Consider the following 25,574-nt stretch of genomic DNA (forward strand, 5'->3'; position numbering starts at 1 on the left):
GTCAATGTGAATCGACTGAGCAGAGAGAAGGGTGCTGGACAACTTGATGAGGATAGCGTCATGGAGGAAGAAGCTGGCTCCCTGACCAACGTGAAAACAAGCAGATCGAGTGGTGCAGTAGTGACACCAACACCATCACATAGGATATGGTACTTGCGCTCCTTCCTCTCTGTTGTGAGCAACTGGTGGGAGAGCTGTGTCATTCCCTGTGTAGCCCCAGCCAGCTGTTATAGTTTCTCATGTATGGCAGGCACTTGGAAAAAGTCTGTTGAATAAGCGAGCCAGTGTATGAAGTAATTTGTCCAAATTAACAGTGAGTTTAATGATCTGACTAGGATAGAACCCAGGGCTCCAGACTCAAGTCCAATGGTTCTTCTAAACATTCTCTATTCAGTGGCACAGAGGTTAGATAAATAAAATACAATACAGAACTGCTCTGATTGAAAGAGGGGTTACATAGAGCACAGTTTAAAATGCACTTTCCTATTTTAAGCATTGATACTGTTCAAGTAGCAAGGCTAACCGCTCTCAGTCACTAACTCTGGCTTCCAAGAAGTGTAACTTCTTGAGCACAGGATATCTCTATTCAATTTACATTGACTAAGCCGAGGTTGCCTTACAATATTGAAGATAGAGGGTACTTGTAGCCTTGAGACCTGTGATTTGAGTTTTTCCTCTCTCTCAGTTAAGATTGTTTCCTTACAAGCATGTGGCTGCAGAGCTGTGGTCAGATCTAAGCAACTCCAATATCAGCTGGGATAAATCAGTATTCCCTGAGGATTACAGCCATGCCAGCTGGGCCACTAGTTCAATTCCTAAAGATGGAAGGGATACTGAAGACCATCTAGTTCAGTGGTTCACAACTGGGAGTTATTTTGCCCCCAGGAGCCACTTGGTAATATCTGTAGACATTTTTGATTGACAGTTAGTGGGTGGTCCTGGCATCTAGTGGGTAGAGGCCAGGGATGTAAAGTATCCCACCATGCACAGGACAGCCCGCACAACACAGAATTATCTGGTCCAAAATGTCAATAGTGTTGCTATCACAAAAACCTGACCTAGTCCGTATATCTGTCCAGAGTAGAATTCATCTACAGTGACTCACATATGGGATTTTCTAGCCTCTGGTTAAATATGTCAGGGTGTAGTGCTCACTGTTTCATTGACAGCTTGTTCCACTCCTGGACAAATCTTCATTTAATTGCTTGTTCTTGGTGCCCTCAGAAGCTGAATGCTTCATAATTATCTGATTCCTATGTGTCTGTTTCACCCATTGGATGGTGAGCTCTTTGAGGGGCTGGGCCTAGTTCATATTTATCGTTGCATTCCCAGATTCTGCACAATGCCTGATACCCAAAAAAATTGCTAGGTAAAAGATTCGGTGAGTAAACAAATGAATTAAAGAATTAGAGGTCTTACATTCCAAGCTATACTTTTTTTCAGGACTGAAATTCTCGTGCTTAGGTTCTAGGTAGTGAAGCTCTAGGCAATGAAACTTGTCTCTTGGACAGGAGGTAGGAGAGAAGGACCACATGCTGCATCAGGCTCTAATTTGCCATTTGCTTCTAGGCAATCCTTGTGCGTCTGGAAAACCATACATACTCTTACTTTGCATTTTTCTTTCACTGGAAGTAAATTTCCTATAAAAAGTGCCAACACTGGGGGCCAATGGAAAATATTTTATAATCAACAAGTTTAATTTGCTGAGTGCTTTGCATTAAAATCACCGAAGTAAGTTGGGTTGGCCAATTCCCAAATTCCATTGCCAAACTGAGAAACACTTTCTCAATTTTGCTTTAAGTGGCCGTGAGCCATTGGACCACTGAGCTTGGACCAATATTAGAAGGAAGGAAAGAACATGGAAACCAATTCTCCCTTGGGGTTGAGAAGACCAGAGTAATTGACCACACTTTTTCAATTTCACTTTAAAGTCAGTAAATAATAATGGTAACTCACATTTGTAAAGAGCTTACATAGGATTTTTACATCTGTCCACCTTCTCAGACTATAAGAAATGTCCACCTAGGAGGTAGGAGTTCCAGGAAATATGGGAAATCACAGGACCATATGATGGATTTATTTTAGAGAACCAATTATTTTTTTAAAGAAAATGTGGAACAATTTGTTATATTAAAACACTAATATATTGTGAAATAGGATGAACCATTGGCATAGTCTTTTTAGAGATAACTATCTTCAAAGAAACTCTGCATTCATAGCGGGGGTGTTTAGAAATATATTTCTAGACCGTTCTCTCAATTACGTTTGAAAGAAAACAGTGGAAAAGTTGACACAATTTGGCAACATTATCTCCTTTAATGTCATAACTCATCCTTTTACTTTTTCTGGAATTTTATTCTACCTTCTCTTGTTCAGTCTTCAAACACATTCTTACACATTCTCCAAGGCTCAACTCAAATATTTGCTACATTCTTTTTGAAGATTTCTTTGACTCCTGGCAGTGGCTCCCTTCTCCATGCTCTACCTGCCTACATTCAGTCATGTCTCAAACTATAATGTAATTAGCTGTTTATACCTCCATCTTTCCTGATAGGCAGGAATATTCTGGTGGGAGGAAACCATATCTTAACCTCCATACCCCTTATGGTGACATTTCTATAGAAACAACCTGCAACAAATTAACCTCATAGTCAGGTCATGATAAGAAGCTTCTTTCCAAATATTTCCAAGAGACTCTGATCATATATTGCTTTTCTTTTTTTAATAAACATTTTATACAATTTTAAAGGTTACTTTCCATTTACAGTTATTACAAAATATTGGCTATATTTCCTATGTAGTACAATATATCCTTGAGCCTCTCTTACACCCAATAGTTTGTATCTCCCACTCCCTCATCCCTATATTGCCCCCCTCCCACTGGTAACCACTAGTTTGTTCTCTATGTCTGTGAGCCTGCTTCTTTTTTGTTATATTGACTAATTTGTTGTATTTTTTTAGATTCCACATGTAGGTGATATCACACAATATTTTTCTTTCTCTGTCTGACTTATTTCACTTAGTATAATGCCCTCCAAGTCTCATTCCTTTTTATGGCTGACTAGTATTCCATTTTATATATATATATATATACATCTATCTATCTATCTATCTATCTATCTATCTATCTATCTATCTCACGTCTTGTTATCCATTCATCTGTTGATGGACATTTAGGTTGCTTTCATATCTTGGCAATTGTAAATAATGCTGCTATGAACACTGCAGTGTATGTATCTTTTTGAATTAGGGCTTTTGTTTTTTTAGGATATATATTCCGGAGTGAAATTGCTGGATAATATGGTAGTTCTATTTTTAGGTTTTTAGAAACTTCCCTTTTGTTTCCCATAGTGTCTGCACCAATTTACATTCCCACAAACAGTGTACAAAGTTTCCCTTTTCTTCACATCCTTGCCAACACTTGTTATTTGTGTTCTTGTTGATGATAGCCATTCTGACCCGTGTAAGGTGATACCTCATTGTGGTTTTGATTTGCATTTCCCTGATGATTGGTGATGTTGATCATCTTTTCATGTGCCTGTTCGCTATCTTCATTTCCTTTTTGGAAAAATGTCTATTCAGTTTTCTTCTGTCCATTTTTAAATCAGGTTGTTTGTGTTTGTGATGCTGAGTTATATGAGCTGTTTACATATGTTGGATAGTCACCCTTCATCAGTCAACACATTTAAAAATATTTTCTTCCATTCTGTAGGTTGTCTTTTCATTTTGTCTATGGTTTCCTTTGCTGTGCAAAAGCTTTTAAGTTTAATTAGGTCCCTTTTATTTATTTTTGCTTTTATTTCCCTTGCTTTAGAAGACAGATCCAAAAAAATATTTCTGCGATTTATGACAAAGAGTGTTCTGTCTATGATTTCCTCTGGGAGTTTTATAGTATCCGATCTTTCATTTAGGTTTTAATCCATTTTGAGTTTATTTTTGTATATGGTGTTAGAGAATGTTCTAATTTCATTCTTTTACATGTAGCTGTCCAGTTTTCCCCAGAACAACTTATTGAAGGGACTATCTTTGCTCCATTGTATATTCTTGCCTCCTTTGTCATAGATTAATTGATCATAATTGCATGGGTTTACTTCTGGGCTCTCTATCCTGTATCCTTTATCTGTTTTGCTTTTCTTGATTAATCAATTTTTATTTGATAAGTATATATTTATTGAGGCTCTATTGAGAACATGGCCCTGTGTTTGGTTTTAAAAGTGTAAGAAAATGACTGAAATAAATAGAGCCTTTACTCTGTGCCAAGCACCATGTTAGCATTTTTTTTCTTTTTTTTTCTTAACATCTTTATTGGAGTATAATTGCTTTACAGTGTTGTGTTAGTTTCTGCTGTATAACAGAGAAAATCAGCTATATGTATACATATATTGCCATATCCCCTCCCTCTTGCATCTCCCTCCCACCCTCCCTATCCCACTCCTTTAGGTGGTCACAAAGCACCGAGCTGATCTCCCTGTGCTATATAGCTGCTTCCCACTAGCTATCTATTTTACATTTGGTAGTGTATATATGTCAGTGCTACTCTCTCACTTCGTCCCAGCTTACTTTTCCCCCACCCCGTGTCCTTAGGTCCATTCTCAACATCTGCATCTTTATTCCTGTCCTGCCCCTAGGTTCTTCAGAATCTTTTTTGTTTTTTTTGGCTTCCATATATATGTGTCAGCATACGGTATTTGTTTTTCTCTTCCTGAATTACTTGACTCTGTATGACAGACTCTAACTCCATCCACCTCACTACAAATAACTCAATTTCGTTTCTTTTTATGGCTGAGGAATATTCCATTGTATATATGTGCCACATCTTCTCTATCCATTCATCTGTTGATGGACACATAGGTTGCTTCCATGTCCTGGCTAACGTAAATAGTGCTGCAATGAACATTGTGGTATATGACTCTTTTTCAGTTATGGTTTTCTCAGGGTATATGTCCAGTAATGGCATTGCTGGGTCATATGGTAGTTCTATTTTTAGTTTTTTAAGGAACCTCCGTACTGTTCTCCATAGTGGCTGTATCAATTTACATTACCACCAACAGTGCAAGAGGGTTCCCTTTTCTCCACACCCACTCCAGCATTTATTGTTTGTTGATTTTTAATGATGGTAATTCTGACCAGTGTGAGGTGATAACCTCATTGTAGTTTTGATTTGCATTTCTCTAATGATTAGTGATATTGAGCATCCTTTCATGTGTTTGTTGGCAATCTGTATATCTTCTTTGGATAAATCTCGATTTAGGTCTTCTGTCCATTTTTGGATTGGTTTTATGCTTTTTCGATATTGAGCTGCATGAGCTGCTTGTATATTTTAGAGATTAATCCTTTGTCAGTTGCTTCGTTTGCAAATATTTTCTCCCATTCTGAGGGTTGTCTTTTTGTCATGTTTATGATTTCTTTTGCTGTGCAAAATCAAAAGTGTCATTAGGTTCCATTTGTTTATTTTTGTTTTTATTTCCATTTCTCTAGGAGGTGGGTCAAAAAGGATCTTGCTGTGATTTATGTCATAGAGTGTTCTGCCTATGTTGTCCTCTATGGGATTTTTTAGTGTCTGGGCTTACAGTTAGGTCTTTAATCCATTTTGAGTTTCTTTTTGTGTATGGTGTTAGGGAGTGTTCTAATTTCTTCCTTTTACATGTAGCTGTCCAGTTTTCCCAGCACCACTTATTGAAGAGGCTGTCTTTTCTCCATTGTATATTCTTGCCTTTGTCAAAGATAAGGTGACCATATGTGCGTGGGTTTATCTCTGGGCTTTCTATCCTGTTCCATTGATCTATATTTCTATTTTCGTGCCAGTACCATATTGTCTTGATTACTGTAGCTTTGTAGTATAGTCTGAAGTCAGGAAGCCTGATTCCTCCAGCTCCATTTTTCTTTCTTAAGATTGCTTTGGCTATTCGGGGTCTTTTGTGTTTCCATACAAATTGTGAAAATTTTTGTTCTAGTTCTGTGAAAAATGCCATTGGTAGTTTGATAGGGATTGCACTGAATCTGTAGATTGCTTTGGGTAGTAGAGTCATTTTCACAATGTTGATTCTTCCAATCCAAGAACATGGTATATCTCTCCATCTGTTTGTATCATCTTTAATTCCTTTCATCAGTGTCTTATAGTTTTCTGCATACAGGTCTTTAGTCTCCTTAGGTAGGTTTATTCCTAGGTATTTTATTCTTTTTGTTGCAATGGTAAATGGGAGTGTTTCCTTAATTTCTCTTTCAGCTTTTTCATCATTAGTGTATAGGAATGCAAGAGATTTCTGTGCATTAATTTTGTATCCTGCTACTTTACCAAATTCATTGATTAGCTCTCGTAGTTTTCTGGTAACATCTTTAGGATTCTCTATGTATAGTATCATGTCATCTGCAAACGGTGACAGTTTTACTTCTTCTTTTCCAATTTGGATTCCTTTTATTTCTTTTTCTTCTCTGATTGCTGTGGCTAAAACTTCCAGAACTATGTTGAATAAAAGTGATGAGAGTGGGCAACCTTGTCTTGTTCCTGTTCTTAGTGGAAATGGTTTCAGTTTTTCACCAATGAGAACGATACTGGCTGTGGGTTTGTCATATATGGTCTTTATTATATTGAGGTAAGTTCCCTCTGTGCCTACTTTCTAGAGAGTTTTTTTTATCATAAATGGGTGTTGAAGTTTGTCAAAAGCTTTTTCTGCATCTATTGAGATGATCATTTGGTTTTTCTCCTTCAGTTTGTTAATATGGTGTATCACATTGATTGATTTGCATATATTGAAGATTCCTTGCATTCTTGGGATAAACTTCACTTGATCATGGTGTATGATCCTTTTAATGTGCTGGTGGATTCTGTTTGCTAGTATTTCATTGAGGATTTTTGCATCTATATTCATCAGTGATATTGCCCTGTAGTTTTCTTTTTTTGTGACATCTTTGTCTGGTTTTGGTATCAGGGTGATGGTAGCACTGTAGAATGAATTGGGAAGTGTTCCTCCCTCTGCTATACTTTGGAAGTGTATGAGAAGTATAGGTGTTAGCTCTTCTCTAAATATTTGATAGAATTCGCCTGTGAATCCATGTGGTCCTGAGCTTTTGTTTGTTTGTTGGAAGATTTTTACTCACAGTTTCAATTTCAGTGCTTGTGATTGGTCTGTTTATGTTTTCTATTTCTTCCTGGTTCACTCTCAGAAGGTTTTGCTTTCTAAGAATTTGTCCATTTCTTCCAGGTTGTCCATTTTATTGGCATATAGTTGCTTGTAATAATCTGTTATGATTCTTTGTATTTCTTCAGGCTCAGTTTTTACTTCTCCTTTTTCATTCTAATTCTGTTGATTTGAGTCTTCTCCCTTTTTTTTCTTGATGAGTCTGGCTAGTGGTTTATCATTTTCTTTATCTTCTCAAAGAACCAGCTTTTAGTTTTATTGATCTTTGCTATTGTTTACTTCATTTCTTCTTCATTTATTTCTGATCTGATCTTTATGATTTCTTTCCTTCTGCTAACTTTGGGTTTTTTTGGTTCTTCTTTCCCTAATTGCTTTAGGTGTAAGGTTGTTTATTTGAGATGTTTCTTGTTTCTTGAGGTAGGATTGTATTGCTATAAACTGCCCTCTTAGAACTGCTTTTGCTGCATCCCATAGGTTTTAGGTCGTTGTGTTTTCATTCATTTCTTTCTAAGTATTTTTTGATTTCCTCTTTGATTTCTTCACTGATTTCTTTGTTATTTAGTAGCGTATTGTTTAACTTCCATGTGTTTATATTTTTTACAGATTTTTTCCTGTAATTGATATTGAGTCTCATGGCATCATGGTTGGAAAAGATACTTGATAAAATTTCAATTTTCTTAAATTTACCAAGGCTTGATTTGTGACCCAAATATGATCTATACTGGAGAATGTTCTATGAACACTTGAGAAGAAAGTGTATTCTGTTGTTTTAGAATGGGATGTCCTATAAATATCAATTAAGTCCATCTTGTTTAATGTGTCACTTAAAGCTTGTGTTTCCTTATTTATTTTCATTTTGGATGACCTGTCCATTGTTGAAAGTGGGGTGTTAAAGTCTCCTACCTTTATTGTGTTACTGTCGATTTCCCCTTTTATGGCTGTTAGCATTTGCCTTATGTATTGAGGTGCTCCTATGTTGGGTGCATAAATATTTACAATTGTTATATGTTCTTGGATTGATCCCTTGATCATTATGTAGTGTCCTTCTTTGTCTCTTGTAATAGTCTTTATTTTAAAATCTATTTTGTCTGATATGAGAATTGCTACTCCAGCTTTCTTTTGCTTTCCATTTGCATGGAATATCTTTTTCCATCCCCTCACTTTCAGTCTGTATGTGTCCCTAGGTATGAAGTGGTCTCTTGTAGACAGCATATATATGGGTCTTGTTTTTGTATCCATCAGCCAGTCTATGTCTTTTGATTAGAGCATTTAATCCATTTACGTTTAATTATTGATATGTATGTTCCTATTACCATTTTCTTAATTGTTTCAGTTTTGTTTCTGTAGGTCTTTCCTTCTCTTGTGTTTTCTGCCTAGAGAAGTTCCTTTAGCATTTGTTGTAAAGGTGGTTTGGTGGTCCTGAATATTCTTAGTTTTGCTTGTCTGTAAAGGTTTTAAAATCTCTGTTGAATCTGAATGAGATCTTTGCTGGGTAGAGTAATCTTGGTTGTAGGTTTTTCCCTTTCATCACTTTAAATATGTCCTGCCACTCCCTTCTGGTTTGCAGAGTTTCTGCTGATAGATCAGCTGTTAACCTTATGGGTGTTATTCCCTTGTATGTTATTTGTTGTTTTTCCCTTGCTGTTTTTAATATTTTTTCTTTGTTTTTAATTGCTGATAGTTTGATTAATATGTGTCTTGGCATGTTTATCCTTGGATTTATCCTGTATGGGACTCTCTGCGCTTCCTGGACTTGATTGACTATTTCCTTTCCCATATTAGGGAAGTTTTTGACTATAATCTCTTCAAATATTTTCTCAGTCCCTTTCTTTTCCTCTTCTTCTTCTGGGACCCCTATTATTCGAATGTTGGTGCATTTAATGTTGTCCCAGAGGTCTCTGAGACTGTCATCAATTCTTTTCATTCCTTTCTCTTTATTCTGCTCTCTGGCAGTTATTTCTACTATTTTATCTTCCAGGTCACTTATTCATTCTTCTGCCTCAGTTTTTCTGCCATTGATTCCTTCTAGAGAATTTTTAATTTCATTTATTGTGTTGTTCATCATTGTTTGTTTGCTCTTTAGTCCTTCTAGGTCCTTGTTAATGTTCCTTGTATTTTCTCCATTCTATTTCTAAGATTTTTGATCATCTTTCTTATCCTTACTCTGAATTCTTTTTCATGTAGACTGCCTATTTCCTGTTCATTTGTTTGGTCTTGGGGGTTTTTACCCTGCTCCTTCATCTGCTGCGTATTTCTCTGTTTTCCCATTTTGCTTAACTTACTGTGTTTGGGGTCTCTGTTTTGCAGGGTGCAGGTTCGTAATTCCTGTTGTTTTTGGTGTCTGCCCCAAATGGGTAAGGTTGGTTTAGTGGCCTGTGTAGGCTTCCTGGTGGAAGGGATTTGTGCCTGTGTTCTGGTGGGTGGGGCTGGATCTTGTCTTTCTGGTGGGCAGGGCTGTGTCCAGGGGTGTGTTTTGGGGTGTCTGTGATATTAGTATGATTTTAGGCAGCCTCTCTGCTAATGGGTGGAGTTGTGTTCCTGTCTTGCTAGTTGTTTGGCATGTGATGTCCAGCACTGGAACTTGCTGGCCATTGGGTGGAGCTGGGTCTTAGTGTTGAGATGGTGATCTCTGGGAGAGCTCTTGCTGATTGATATTATGTTGGGCTGGGGGGTCTCTTGTGGTCCGGTGTCCTGAACTTGGCTCTCCCACCTCAGAGGCTCAGTCCTGACACCAGGCCAGAGCACCGAGACCCTGTCAGCCACACGGCTCGGGCAGCCACCCTGTCATGGAGTCGCCTGAGGGCCGGGCATCCTGTTGGGGGCTCCTCTTCTTGGGTCCCAGAGATGCCTGAGGGGCACCCTCCTATCAGGGCCTTCCTGGTCAGGTGCAGTCACCTGAGGGCCGGGCGTTGGGTCTGAGTTATGCGGGGTGCTGGGCACTCGGTGCTCGCCTTCTCTGCTCCAGAGTGCAGCATCGGTGGGGTTCAGCCGGCGTCTGAAGTCCAGGTTATTGCTTCCACCCAGGTTTACATCTGGGCCCCAGGTTTACAACTTCAAGGTTCTCCAAACAGCTATGTGATTGAGCCATCTAATCTCAGTCAGCCTGCCCCAAGTGAAGAAGAGATGAGCCTTCTTTACCACACCTTTTTTTCTTTTCCTCTGTGCTCAGTGTAGTTCCACTTGCTCATAGGGGGCCGCATTCAGAGGCCTCATCCCCTGCACTTCAGACCAGAGTTTCTCATGGGAAATCAGCAAGTTGAGTTTCAAGACAACTTTCTATATAGCATTATTGAGGTAATACATAACTTTTGGTATTTTCCATCGTCATCGCAGGAGTTGGCTGTCACACAGTCCATGAAGAATTTAGAGTAAACTGCCCCCTGGGAATTCCCTGGCGGTTCAGTGGTTAAGACTCCATGCTCCACTGCAGGGGGCACAGCTTCATCCCTGGTGGGGAAACTAAGATCCCGCAAGTCTGAATTCATGTGAAGTTGTTATATTCTCATCTGTGCCTCCAAATCTTTACTGCAAATATAGGTTGTAACTATCTACTTCCAATATCTCTTCTTTAACATATAAAGAGATCCATTACTTGTGGCCCAGAAGTCCGTGGAGCTGCCCCTTCGACCTCCGTGAAGGCTATAAATTTGTGGCCACAAACGCGCAGTTCACTCCCCGACTCTGGTTTGAGGAGTCATTCAAAGCCTTTGGGCCAGAGCCTGTTCCCACACTTGGCAGGGCTCCTGAGGCAAGGGGGGTGGTGCGAGCCATTGGGGGTTGCTAGATAGGTTGCAAAAGGCAAACTCTTTACGGACAAGCCTGGAAAGTGGGACCCCTGTCACCCACTGCACGCAGGAGTTTCTCATCCCAGGACTCCTCAGCCACCCTATCCTTGTTAGCATTTTATAACTATCATCTCTTTTAACCTGTGCCACACCTTGTGAGGTACCATTGATTCTATTTTGCAGATTAGGAAACTAGGTCTGTACATTTAAATCACTTGTTCAAGGTCATACAAGATGTAATCCTTATATTTGGATGGAAGTTTTAATATAATTGAGGCAATATAATATGTACACACACACACACACTCTCATAGTTTATTTTCAAAGAGATATTTATTATGTGTCAAAGCTGTAGCAAAGTAAAAAGAACAGAAGTTCTGAGTCCTGATCATGACTCTGTAACCTAATAGCTGTGTGACTTAAAAGTGGGATAAAATCTATTTTTCTCTTTACATCCATTCTCCTCCAGCACAGAGCATATTCCCAACACTGTGCCCTGTCTGAGTCCTGTGAGACTGACCTTCATGGACTGCTCTCTCTGGCTCTCTTACTGTCTGCCTTCTGGTTGGGTTTGGCCAAAGGGAAGCATCAGAGGGAAGATAAAGAATACAAGGCATTTCTTCACATCCTGCTACCTTACTTACTCACTGCTGGGCTGAGGCTTGAGAGCTCCCTGCTCTTAGAAACAGTGTTGGGAGGTGGCTCTCCAATAGGTATAGCTCTTAGCGGGTTCTAGTAGCATCTCCCTCCCCTTGTCCCAGGCAGAGAGGTGGTAATGCTTCTCACATTATGAGGACCTCCTAGAGCTTTACTATTTCTCCTATTTCCCTTAACCCTGCTCACACTCTGTAGCTGAGAGAGCACCTTCATTCAACTCGCTTCAAACAGCCCATTGAGCGTACCATTTCTGTTAGGACAAAGACTGACATGTGTCAGGGAGCCCCCTTTGTCTGAACCTCAATTTTCTCATCTGTAAAATGGGGACAGGAATTTTGTGAGGGTAAAATCATATGTGTTAAAAATAAACATAAACTTTGTAAAAGTACTAACAAAATATTTGTCATCATAAACTTATTGTTCTTTTCAATTAAAGTTTGCACTTTCAGTTTCCAAATATATACTAAAAATCTATTATTGGTAAGACCCTATGCTAAATGCTGAGGGAACTCCTCTAAGCAGAGATTTAATTAGAGATGGGAAGAGTTGATTTAGGTTAAGAGAGGGAAGAAGGGTCTTAATAGATAAAAAGAGATGATTTGGCTGTTAAAGAGTAGTAGGATTTTTGCTCAGTGAAATTGGGGAAAGATGTAAAAGATTCTAGGGGAGGGGAAATGAGTTAGGGGTTTTGCAGAGGTTGGAGAAAGCAAGGCATATTCAAGGTGAGTGAGTAAACCAGTTTCATGGGAGATGAGGCTGGGCTGGAGGGTTGGAAGAGATTTTCAAGGTCTTTGTAAAGTAATTATATGCTTTAGGAGCCTGGATGAATAAGAGGGAAATAAATTCCAATATATCTTAATATCTTTTTCCTACTATGGCATCTGTCCTATGAAAAGCTCTGCATTGAAAAATAAGTGATCCAGTGGGATTTGGATGTCTTCACAACATGATTCGATTGATTGTCCTAATGGATTTTGCAGCAGATTGAATATTAAAGTGGCCAAGAAAGGATTTGACTGAAAATAGCTAATTTAGGCCAACTGGTACCTTTTTCAACATATATTTATTGAACCTCTGCTATGGGACTTTATTTTGGGGCCCAAGAAGGTAAAACTCATACACACAGAGTTCATTTATTTGGGCCCTTCCCCATACCTTTACTCCTGCCTCTCCCCCACACATGCTCCTAGGGTCCAGCAGAAGACCTGGCATATATTTTGTAGATACACAGGTGTATTATTTTTATTCCTTTTGGTTAAATTAAAAAATGAATGACTCATATAATTTATTTATTTACTATTTTTTTAAAACATAATTTTTATTGGAGTATTGTTGATTTACAATGTTGTTAGTTTCAGGTATACAGCAAAGTGAATCAATTATACATATACATATATCCACTCATTTTTAGATTCTTTTCCCGTATAGGTCATTACAGAATGTTGAGTAGAGTTCCCTGTGCTATACAGTAGGTCCTTATTAGTTATCCATTTTATATATAGTAGTGTGTTTATGTCAGTCTTGCAATTTATCCCTCCCCCCATTTCCCCCTAGTAACCGTAAGTTTGTTTTCTACATCTGTGACTCTATTTCTGTTTTGTAAATAAGTCCATTTGTACCATATGTTTTAAGTTCCACATATAAGTGATATCATATGATATTTGTATTTCTCTGTCATACTTTCACTCAGTATGACAATCTCTAGGTCCATCCATGTTGCTGCAAATGGCATTATTTCATTCTTTTTTATGGCTGAGAAATATTCCATTGTATATATGCACCACATCTTCTTTATCCACAGAGCTACACAACAGAACTTTCTGTGTTGATAAAAGTGTTCTGCATTTGTGCTGTTCAACATGGGAACCACTAGCTGCATGTGGCTATTGAGAACTTGAAACATATCTAATGTAAATGAGGGGCTGAATTTTAAATTCTATATAATATGATTTAATACAGATTTAAATTTAAGTAATCACTTTTGGTTAGTGGCTACATGCATGGGACAGTGCAGTTCTAGAGAGAAGTAGTCACAAGTAGGAAATCCACATAGACTCCATTCATCATGTCTTCATAACATTCCACAGTTGATGAAATCCTTTTCCATATAGTCTCTTTGCTACAATGTTTGAGCCATGATTTGGGGGTAACGTTCTAGGCCTTTCCATGAGTTTCTACCAAGTTGTTCCACTTTTAAAATGTTGTTTAATCCATGTTTACTAAGCTTCTGTCTGAAGGTAAAATGTGGTTGGCAGGAAATGATTTTCCAGCTGTAATCATTGTGATTCACTGAATGTGTTTACACCTGCTGAGCTTAAAATAGCACAACCTTAATTTAATAGCACCTGTAATCAATCTAAATAATTATAAAAAGGCTTAGTAAGCCTGTGGTGTTGCTGAGAGAGAGTTGCTACGAGAGAGAGTTGCTGTGTGAATGACCAACTGACCGACTGACCAACCTGCTAAGAACTTCTACTCAATAGATAAGATGGGTAAGCGTAATGTGCTTATTGTTTTTATAATTATTTGAAAAATTGTGTGCATATATGCAAGACAGAAAATATTGATGTTGAAAAACTTTGAATACCCATTTGAAATATAGCGTCAAGGAAGCCTTTCCTAATTAAGCGTCCTAACATTATGCAACCTCAAATTACCTGTCTTTGATACAGCTCAGGATGAAAATCTATGTTGCCTTGAAGTAAGCCTGAGATCAGCTAAGGAAAGGAAAATATGTTACTAGTTTTTCTAACCATATTGAAGTTATTTGTGGTCCTCTAAATACTACGTGGTCTTGCACATTGCCACTCCTGTGGGAGTCCTATTTCTTCCACCAGGAATGCCCCTCATCTCCTTTGTTGACTGATAAACATTAGTTTGGGTTGTCTTTCAAAAACCAGCACAAATAGTACATCCTTTATTGAGATTTCTCTGACTTCCCAATAAATGCAGTGAGATACTTTACTTGGGAATTTGCACATACTTTAATAAGAGCAAATTAATCGCTATGGATATTTGTTTTTTATGTGTGTGCAACCATGAGAATGTGAGCCCAATAAGGACAGGAGATGTATTTAATTAATCTTTGTATTCCCAAGAATTACCACAAAGATCAATGATGTTTAATTCAAAGTTGTTAAAAATAAAAACATGCTTCACCCTTTAGAGCTAGAATGTCATTTCAAGTTAGTTTTTTTTTTTTGTGGTGGGTGATTGGAATAACCCAGAACAGAGAGAATCCCCAAATGTTTGGGATTATATACTAGAATATATTATATGAATTTAAAAACTTTTGCCTTTTTAAGTGTGTTTGTTTAAAATAATGTTAAAATTTATCCCTTCACTCATTAGCAACGCTCTGAGCCTCTACTAATCTGACTAACTTGAAATAGTCTTTATCACTTACCACTACTACCATCACCTGCCAGGGATCCTTATATTCAATTATTCTCTTTGAGTATTCCAGAGGGATGGGATTTTCTATATAAAATATACTACTGAAATGTAAATTCCACGAGAACATGTATTCCCTTTTTTTTCCAGTTTTGATTGCTGACACAATTCATATCCTGAACAGTTACTTTGTATGTAATAAGAATTCAACATATATTTTATATTAACAACAATCAACAAATGTAATCAAACTTGCCCATGTCTTTACAGTCCCTCATTCCACCATCCAGTACAGATACCATCCTGCTTAATTGTCCACGATCACTCTGCTACTCACAAGTTTCTGCCTATGCCACCGCCTGGCCCCCTCCTGACCTCCTCTAGACAATAGCACTCCATACCCCCAGGCCACTGTCCATCCCACTGCCGACCTTCTCTATAAACCAACATCTAGGATTTCATCACCATCAGGTTCACTCTTTCCACTTTACATGGCCAGCTCTTTCAGTGGGAGTTTCTATAACAGAGCTGATGCATCCTAGTGACTCCATTCCTCTCTCCAAATGACTCTTCTTTCCAGAACACACAGGTGACTCTGGGATAATGGTGGTGGGTTTATCTTTGGGTGAGAGAATGCTCAAACGGAATCTGCTAGTGTAATTGAAAATACGGCTCTCTCCAACAATCAGGCCCATTTGGTCTGGCCCATTCTACCAGAATTCACTTTACTGTGATTTTTTCCCTCTTAGGAACCTTATTTTCTTCTTCTATAGTTCAAGTCCCTTCAGGAACATCCAGTTTATTGTATAGCTATGGATCTAAGTTTATGCCCTTCTCCATGAAGTTCCTAGGTCACCTGAAAATCAAAATATGTGTTTGGACATCTGTTTATGTCTTTCCCAAAGCTGGTCTTCCCAGAGAAGTCAGATTATCCCAAGTGTGGCTCATGGAACAGAAGCTTGAAAGGAGTAAAATTGAAAGTCTTTGTAGTAAGGAGGTTGGTAAGGTGGTCACTATTGTTAAAGAGGTCGTTATAGAGGCTGAAGTCAGAAACGGAATGGGGTGGGACCCCTTAGGCTCCCAGTTATAGTGTGTGTCATAAACCAAAGAAAAGAAGTTATAAGACTAGGTTACTGGATAGAACTTTCTATAATAGTGATTCACAAACCTGGTGGGGTATGAGAGTCACCTGGGAGTCTTAAAAAATTTCTTTTTCTAGGATGCACCTCAGGATTCCCAAAACTCTTTCACAGTGATGTATCTCACTCAGTATGTCCTGGGTTCTGGGAGGCTGGTCACAGAGGGCATAGGGTAGTGCCTCCCAATTTTTACATATATGGAACACTTAGAAAATGATAATGCTTAATGTTTGCACAGCACACTGTAGAGAATAAACACAGTAGCTTGTGGCCTGAAATAACCATCCCAAGGGGCTTCAGCTACTCCAGAGCCAATATGGTGCCTAGATTGCTGAGAGGATTAATCTTGGCACATTTAAATTTGTGTGCCACTGCACATGCCCAGTTGGGAAGCTTAGAGAAAGTGTGACCTATCTCAACCCTCCAGTTTATTCAGTATCAGATCTGAATGAGGGCAAATTAGCTTCTTAGTTCTGTATTCCTGGAACAATATGTCCTTAAAGAAGGTGAAAGAGAGCTGAAAAATTGTGGAAGGAAAGTGACTCAAATACAATTTTCCATAGATAAATTCACAAAACAATAATATGCATGAAGATAAGAATAACTGAAACCTATATATGAACACCTTACTTTCATGTTTTGCTCAAAAATCTTAAAGTTCTAATTCCTTACCTTGGCATTCGAAGTTCTCTTTTGTCAAGACCTCTATTTCTAAGTGTATTTACTTTTGTCTTCAAATAACCTAAATTCTAGCCAAAACATATTCCATGTGTTTACTGATGGGAGTTTGGTATTTTTTAACAGCTATTTTAGACTCACAATTGCTTCTCTTCCTAAATCACTCATCCTTCATGAACCAGCTCAAATTTCACTACCCTTATTGAAAATTTTCTGATCTCTCCAGCCACAAATCATATTTCTCTCTTTCATACTTCTGTAAACTCTTATCTGAGCCTCTATTATTCTGCTTATCACGTACTATGTTATATCTATTTATACATGATCTGATTAGTGGGAATTAGACAGGCTTTGGTTGAAATCTAGCATTTGCCACTTACTAGATGGATGACCTTATAAAAATTATTTAAATTTGCTGAACTTCGGTTTCTTAGTCTAACGGATTAAATGTAAGAGTATCTATCATGTAGTAGACTGTTGACAAACAATGGCTTCAATTCTCTGTCTCATACCTTTGCCCTTGCAAGTGGCTTTGTAGATCATGCATCAATAGGTGGAGTCTGTGTCCCCACTCCTTGAACTCGGGCTGGTCTTGAGACTCACTTTGGCCAGTAGAATGTGATGAATGTGAAGAGTGTGCCTGTTCTGAACTTAGGCCTCAAGAGACCTTGCATGCTCCCACTTGCTCTCCTGGAATCCTGCTTAACTGTTGTTCAAACAAGCCAAGGCTAATTTCCTGAAGCATGTGAGACCACTTGGAGCAAAGATAAGCTGTCCCAGCTGAAAACATTGTAGGTCAATCAGCAACCAGCTGACTTACTAACACATATATAGGTGAACACAGTTGGGATGAAAAGAACCCACCTCCCCCACCCCACAACTTCCACTGAGCCCAGCCCAAATTACCAAAACATAGATCTGTGAACTTTAATATATGGCTGTTTTAAGCTAGTGGTGCCCCAACTTTAGCTTGAATCAGAATCACTTTGAAGGCTTGTTAAGATACAATTACTTGGCCCCACCCATCGAGATTCTGATTCATAGGTCTGAGATGGGGGTCCCTAAATTGTATTTCTAGCAAGTTCCCATCTGATTCTAAGGCAGGTGGTCCAGGTCCCATGCTTTGAGAATGACTGTTTTAATCTGTTAGGTTTTGAAGTAGTTAATGTATCAAAAGCTACCTGATAGACAGGGGTATTGTAAATCAGATAGTAGGCACTCAAGTCTAGTTATTGCTATCTGTTATATTTCTTCAACTAGCCTATAATTTCCTTGAAGAAAATGACTATTATCTAGTAAATCTATCCTCTCTTATCTCTTGAATTGCAGTACCTTGCATGTGGTAAACATATTTCGATTCAGTATCCTACACAAATAGCAAGCAAGTGTCATACAGAATTCCTTTGCTCTTTATAACTATTATATTCTCTTTCATAATTTGGGAAGATTTTCTAAAGATAACTTAATACTCTTTGATTCTAAAATTCTTTCTTATTTCTTACATTCATATGTCTATGCACTTCTGTCAAAAATAAATAATAGAAGGTCACAGTTTTATTATGGGATGGCTGCAGATGTATTGTGCTACTGTAGTTAGAAGGGTTGAGGATTCTGGTAAGAAGGTAGCTTAAGTAATCAGCCAGGGGAAAAACAAAGCCAAGGAGACAATGAATAGCTTGGGAGAAAATGGAAAGATTAGTGGACCAGAGATCTCTATAAGATCTAAAGGCAGTTTTGGTGAGAATATAAAGGTAAGAGAGCAGAAAAGGAAAGAGTATGGTCAGAATGTAAGCTATTAGAATTTAAGATCCGGAGAATGAACTTATTAAATAATGCCAGGAAATATGTATTTTAAAACAGATCCCAAAATGGTTCTGATATGCAACAAGGTTGGTAATGAATATTCTGCTATAATATGCTCCTTACTTTTGTTGAAAGCCATGGTAAGAGACAAACATATTATACCTACTTCTGCAAGGGCTGAGAACATTACCCATTATATCATTCAATGTTTCCTACAAAATTCCATGTAAAAAACTTTCTTTCCAATTTAGTGCCAGGAAAAAAGACAAATTTACCTTCCCTGAGGAATTGCTATATTTCTTCCTTTATGGTACTGAAAGTTAGAGAATTCACCATGGTGGCTTCTTCCTTGTGGTTGCTAAGCAGCTAAGAGCCAAGCCTGAATCTCAGCCATTTCTAGATTGTAAGTACCCCTCCTCTTTCCTCTCAAGGCCCCTTGTGAATACCCCTGCATTACCACTGACACATCATATTTAAGTTACTCATTAAATGTATTTCTTCATCATTTTCTTGTAAACCGCTAAAAGTAGGCACCTTGGCTTTTATATCCGTTCATCTGTAGTAACTAGCATAGTTCCTGCTGTGAAGTAGACTATAGGGAAATTTTTTGCTAAGTTATTAACTAAATGCTGACAACTATTAGATACATGAATTACATTAACAATAATGGTAGGTAAGTTTGTTCTTACCTTCTTTCATGACTTTTAATTATATACATATATAATATTAAATTAAATTATAATATTTAATTATAATATATATAAATTTATTATTATCATACGTGTTTCACTGCTGGGTGTTAGGAGGAAATCCTTTTTTCTCATTTCTTGTACTCCCCCTGTGTAGAGGGATACCAGTTAGTCTTACATCTCTGGCTTTTTCTCTGTCCCTTTACTGAGTCTATCTAGGAAGTTAGAATGACTTATCTGATTGGTAAATCTGAGAATCAACCAGATATGTTCAGCCTAAGAGTCCTCATTTTTACAGTTTCATCATTTAAATCATTTAGATTTGTGTTTATTTGCTCCACTCCCTTTTATTCCTCCATTCACATAGATCTAGTTTGTCCTCTGAAAGCTCAACTCCCTTTGTAAATACATTCTTTGCTCTTTCATTTCTTGGTACTTTTTGTTTATCCTTTGTCATTTCCAGAACTAGAACAGTTTCCTGAGCCCCCATTTTCTCCTCATCTATAAAGTACCCTTCAATTACCTTATCTACTGCTTTTGACCCTTGCACAGTTTCTGAGCCAGCTTATTTCCCGAGACTAAGACATCACAAGTATGCTTCTTTAATGAATTTGTGATTTATTTTTCCCATTTTCTCTGTATAAGGAGACTTGCATCTAACTTGATAGTGCCCCACATTTCTTTTAATTTGCCCATTAATAAAATCTGCTTTATTTCAAATGGTAAAACAACAATGTGGTTCTCCAATATTCACATGTATAATTAGCAGGTCTTACAACAGAGAGCCCCAGAGGTAATATAAAAGCAGACAAACCATGTAACTCCAGACTGATCTTTACTTGGTTCTGAATGAAGGTCAAAATTTATAATCTGAAGGCCAAAAATATCTTGGAATGGTATATAGACCTAGTTGGTGAACATGGTAGATGGTATGAAACCATATTAGTTGATATAGCTCTAATGTCTGAATGTAGTGTATATAAGAACTATTTAGTAAAAGGCTATAAGAAAAACATGTGAAAATAATCTGAATCAAAGATTTTTATGATCCCATACTCAGCCCAGGGGAGTTTGGAGTCCCCAGAACAGTACTCCCTGTTGTGGCTCAAGTTCTTAAACAATGAGTTAGCAGATGGGGGCCAAAATATATTGACTCTGCCTTTACTTTGATAAGACTAAGTTAGAAAATAGTTTATACATGGGACAGTAAACTCTAATATTGATCCAGATTACATATATTTACTCACCTAATTACAGACATCGCCAAACATACACAGACCTCCTCAAGTGTGTCGGGTCTCCATAAAATAGTGGCAAAGTGGCACGTATGGGCAGGAAAGGGTATATGCTCCTGGGAGTTACATGCTCCAAGAGGAAAGAGGAAGGGACTGCACCAAGCAAGCCCAGTTTACACTTGCCGAATTTACCCATCATATTCACATATCTGTCATTCCGCTCTCCCTGGACCGGAGTGTATAAAGAGACAACATTCAGAAGTATTAGAGAAATTGGGGCAAATAGACTGAGGTTAATCAGCAAACAATAAAATAAATTTGAATGAAAGAATGGAAAAAATAATTGGGGAGAGTCCACTGGAAAATATATATATTTAGGTAGGAAAGGTTTCTTTGAAATCCCTAGGTATTGCCGTTAGAATACTACATTGAGAACCAAAATGAAAACCTTATCAAAGGGCTTGTGGCTAAACTGACTTCTAGTAACACCTCTAAGATCCAGACCATTGCCTGAGAGTAGCTTAACAGTAACAGTGTCATCAGCATGCAGTCATACCAAGGTAATACCCACACAAGTATAAATTTAGAATTGCTCAGTGAAGCGCCATGCTATTATGACAATAAAGACAACAGAGAGGCTGACATTTATGAGCTCTTCCTCTGTGCCAGGCATGTGCTAAGTGCTATATATATTACCACACTTGGTCCTCAAAACAATTCTGTACATTAGATATCAATATTCTCATTTTATAACTAGGGAAAACAAGGCAAAGTAACATAGTAAATAAAGCTCAAAAAGCTGAAAGTAGCAAAGTCAGGATCTGACCCAAGATTGGCTAACTATAAACCCAGTGTTTTTTTTTTTTTACATATGCCAAAGTAAACACATCTGTAAATATTATGGGGCTGGATTGTGAGAACTCTAGCACTTCTGACTTTCTATATTTCTATGACCTGACACTGTGAAAAGTTCCTGCTAGTTAAATGCTACCCCAGATCATCGCTTTTCTTCTTTCCTCTTTTCATTCCTTTGTTTCTTCTCTATTTGAAAGTTCCAGTGAGCTAATTGGAAAGGTCTTCCATAAATACAGTAAAAGTCATTATGAGGTTATCCAAAGGACAAAATGAAGAGAGAGGGTGTGCTACAAGTGGAAAATTATTGTAAGTTTGAATTACAACCTAGTTGGACCTGCTTAGGGCTCAGTAGGGGATCACATTATATACCAGGACACTGCTAAATAGATTTCACTTTAAATTCGAAGACACAAAGAAGATAATTTTAAAATGGAAGATAAATATTTCACATATGTTTTTAGATCTCATAATTTGAAAGACTAATCTCTGAAAAATTATGTAGAATCTGGATCATCATCATTATAGGAAATATTCCAGACAGTTCTTAAAATATATGTATTTCCGCAATTTAACTAATATTGTTCTAGAAAGAGCGCTGAACTTGGAAAGTAAAGGTTTGGATCTTACTGTGTGAAATAGGATATGTTGGTTAGTCTCTCTGAGCATCAATTTCTTCATCTGTACAGAAGGTTAAGTAATATGTTTCACAGACTTACTATGAATGATCAAGAAAAAAAATGTATGTTAAAGTGTCTGGCTCAGTGCAAGGCCTCTAGCTGATATTAATGATATATTGTATTTAAATCAGTGGAGGTACATCATTACATTTCTCCAAATTCTCAGATCACTTTCTTGACAAATGTCATAATCTTACAAAAGCCTGAAAATAATTTGTATTTATTCAGTCATTAAATTACCAATTGTTTTTTGGGTGCCTATGATAAGCTAGATACTGTGTTAGCCTCTATAGATATAGAAATTATAGAAATGTCTTCAAGTTGCTTATGATTGAGTAGAGAAGAAACAAGAAAATAATTATAAGCAATGTGCAAAATGCTATGGTAGAAGAAATCCCCCAGAAAGAACCCCTAACCATAAAAGAAAAATGATCCTAAAGCAAATTGGTAAGTGGAGTCTTTCTTAGGAAACTCAGTAGATTTCTACTTTTGGCCAAATCACATGTTGTTCTTACGTAACTCTGACTCTTATAACTGGAAGATATTTTGTCTGAGGTATTGAAATGCACACTGGACTTGGGAATAAAAGAACTAAATTTTAGGTCTGGGTTTGTCATTTAGCAGTTGCCTGAATGGGCAAGTCAAAATAATTTGTGAATTTTGGTTTTTCCTTCTGGGAAGCATATCTGTGTGTGTGTGAATTAAACAAAAGAAATTTTCATTCATGTAACATTGCAAAATAGCTAATCAAATGGCTAAGTTCAGGTCAATAATAGTGATGGAGTTTAGGAACTGTGAAAGGGCAAGAAAAATCTCCAAGTTTGCTTCACACATGGCAGTGAGCTGAATGGCACTACAAGTCAAAGACTGACTATATGTACCATTATTTAATGCCAGCTGAGGGCCTGATTCTGTCTCCTGGAGCCAATGATGGCATTTCAGGCAAAGATGACGAATAAAGGGTATGCATGCTGACACCCCAAGGTGTGTCAGACAAGACACGCCTCTGAATATAGTCCCCTGAGTTCAAATACAATCTCAAAATCCTTTCTCAACACTTTTACTCCAGATAGTCACTACCAGTCTGAGTTATTTGTCATTCCAGATTCCTAATCAGACTCTGACAAACAGCCTCTCTGACATGGCTTAAGGTGCCGCCTTTTAGCTAATCAGGGTACTGCCTGGAACCTTGAAGTGAGCTGGAGGAAATATTAGGAGAAAGAAACATTTTACACATTCATTCCAAAAACATTCAGAAATTATAATTAAATTTGTACTGTAACCAAAGACAAGATGGTGTCTACAAATGTCCTCACACCTGCTGAGCTTCATGCCCAAGCTTCCTTAGTTTATTCTGAGTTTTCATAACTGTCTGCTACCTAAAGTCATCTACTTATGTATTTCTAATAATATACAGGGATGAAAGCCACTCATAATAGCTTAGTCACTGAGACTATATTTTTTGAATATTGACTGAGCGTATATATATATATATATATATATATATATATATATATATACACACACACACACACACACACACACACACATACATTTACAATGTACATGGGTATATACGTGTGTGTATATGTATGTACATACATATATGCAGGTTACATTTATTTATAGGCATTTTATATTGTTAATGCTACTGTTACTATACTGTTTTTATTTCAATTTCTATTATTCAAAGCTGGTGTATTAGCTCAGGATGCCTTAACAAGATACCACAGACTGGGTGGCTCGAACAATAGAAATTTACTTCTCATGGTTCTGGAGGCTAGAATACAAGATCAAGGTGCCAGCAGCGTTGGTGTCTGGTGAGGACTCTTTCCGGGGCTTGCAGATGCTGCCTTCTTGCTGTTGTCTGTGTACACGCAGAAATCTGCAAGATCTGTGAGATCTACTGTCTCTTTTAAGGACAACAGTCCTATTGGATTTAAGGCCCTACTCTTATGACTTCACTTAGGCCCTATAAGAGGGTCATACAGGTTATCTCCAAATACAGTCACAATAAGGGTTAGGACTTCAACATATGAATTTTGTTGGGATGTGATTCAGTTAATAACAGCTAGTACATAAAAATATAATTTTTATTTATTGACTTTGTGTCGTGAAGCCTTGCTAAACTCAAGTATCAGCTTTAGTAGCATTTTTTAAAATTCCTTAGTATTTTATACTTAGACAATCAGGCTGTCTGCAAATAAAGACAGTTTCATTTCTTTATATTAAATCTGATGGCTTCTACTTTTTAACCTAGGCTTCTTGCACTGGTTAGTATCTCCAGGATAATATTGATTAGGAGTGCCTTGTTCCTGAATTTAGGGAGAAAGAATTCAGTGTTTTTCCACAAAGTTAGCAGTAGGTTTTTCCTAGTTACCCTAAATCAGGTTGAGAAAGATCTCGTCCATTATTAGTTTGCTAAGAGTTTTTTAAATAAATGAGTTTTGAATTTTATCAAATGCTTTTTTGCACATGCTGAGATGATCATATGGTTTTTTATTTTACTCTTTTAATAAGGTGATTTTAATTTATTGATTTTTCCAGTGTTAAACAAATTTACATCTCTGAATTCCACATGGTTATAGTATATTATCATTCTTACATATTACCAGAGTAGATTTAATAAAATTCTCAAGAATTGTATTTATGAGAGATATTGGTCTTTAGTTTTCTTTTCTTTTCTTTTTTTTAACATCTGTATTGGAGTAGTTTTATTTTCTTACAATGCTTTTGGTTTAAACATCTGAGTAATGTTTGTTTCATAACATGAGTCAGAAAGTGTCCCATCTCTTTAGTTTTCTAGAAGAGTTCATGAGCGATTGATCAATTGATATATATTTTTTAAATGGCTGATAGTTGTATGGTCAGGCCACTCAAGATGGCTGTTGTCTTGCTCTCTGTACATCCCCTGCTCAATCAGTCCCTGCTTCACCTACACCCTACTCACATGACTATTCAATCCTCTTAGTCATAGGGCTTAATCAGTAACTACCTACCTGCTTGTCCCTCTGTCCCAGCCGCTGGTTTCCTTGGTAACTGATGATCCAACCTGACGTAGATTCCCCCTATAAATGGTAGCCTCCCTCTCCCACGAGTATGGAAGACTTGCTGCCATGTCCCTCCTGCTCTCTGCCACACATGGTGGGGTGTTGCTCCAGGATGATGCTTCAGACTTGTAAGATTCCCTATCCATATAATAAACCACTGACGTCTCTGTTGCTCTCTCTGAGCTCTTTCTTCAGTTTTGTGGCTGGGCAATTACAAGGCTTGCAGAACTACAGAGGGCAGCCCAATGATAGTGTTCACCAGTGAAGCCATCTGGGCCTGGATATTTCTTTGTTGGGAGGCTATTAGCTACAACTTTAGTTTCCTTAATATATTGTATTTGGCTATTAAAGATATCTGTTTCTCCTTGAGTGATCTTTGGTAGCTGTGTCTTTCAAATAATTTCCCCATTACATCTAAATTGTCCAACTTACTGGCAAAATGTTCATAGTATTCCCTTTCTTTTAAATGTCTTT

Source organism: Balaenoptera acutorostrata, chromosome 1 (assembly GCF_949987535.1).
Source record: "Balaenoptera acutorostrata chromosome 1, mBalAcu1.1, whole genome shotgun sequence".
In the NCBI taxonomy this organism is placed as follows: domain Eukaryota; kingdom Metazoa; phylum Chordata; class Mammalia; order Artiodactyla; family Balaenopteridae; genus Balaenoptera; species Balaenoptera acutorostrata.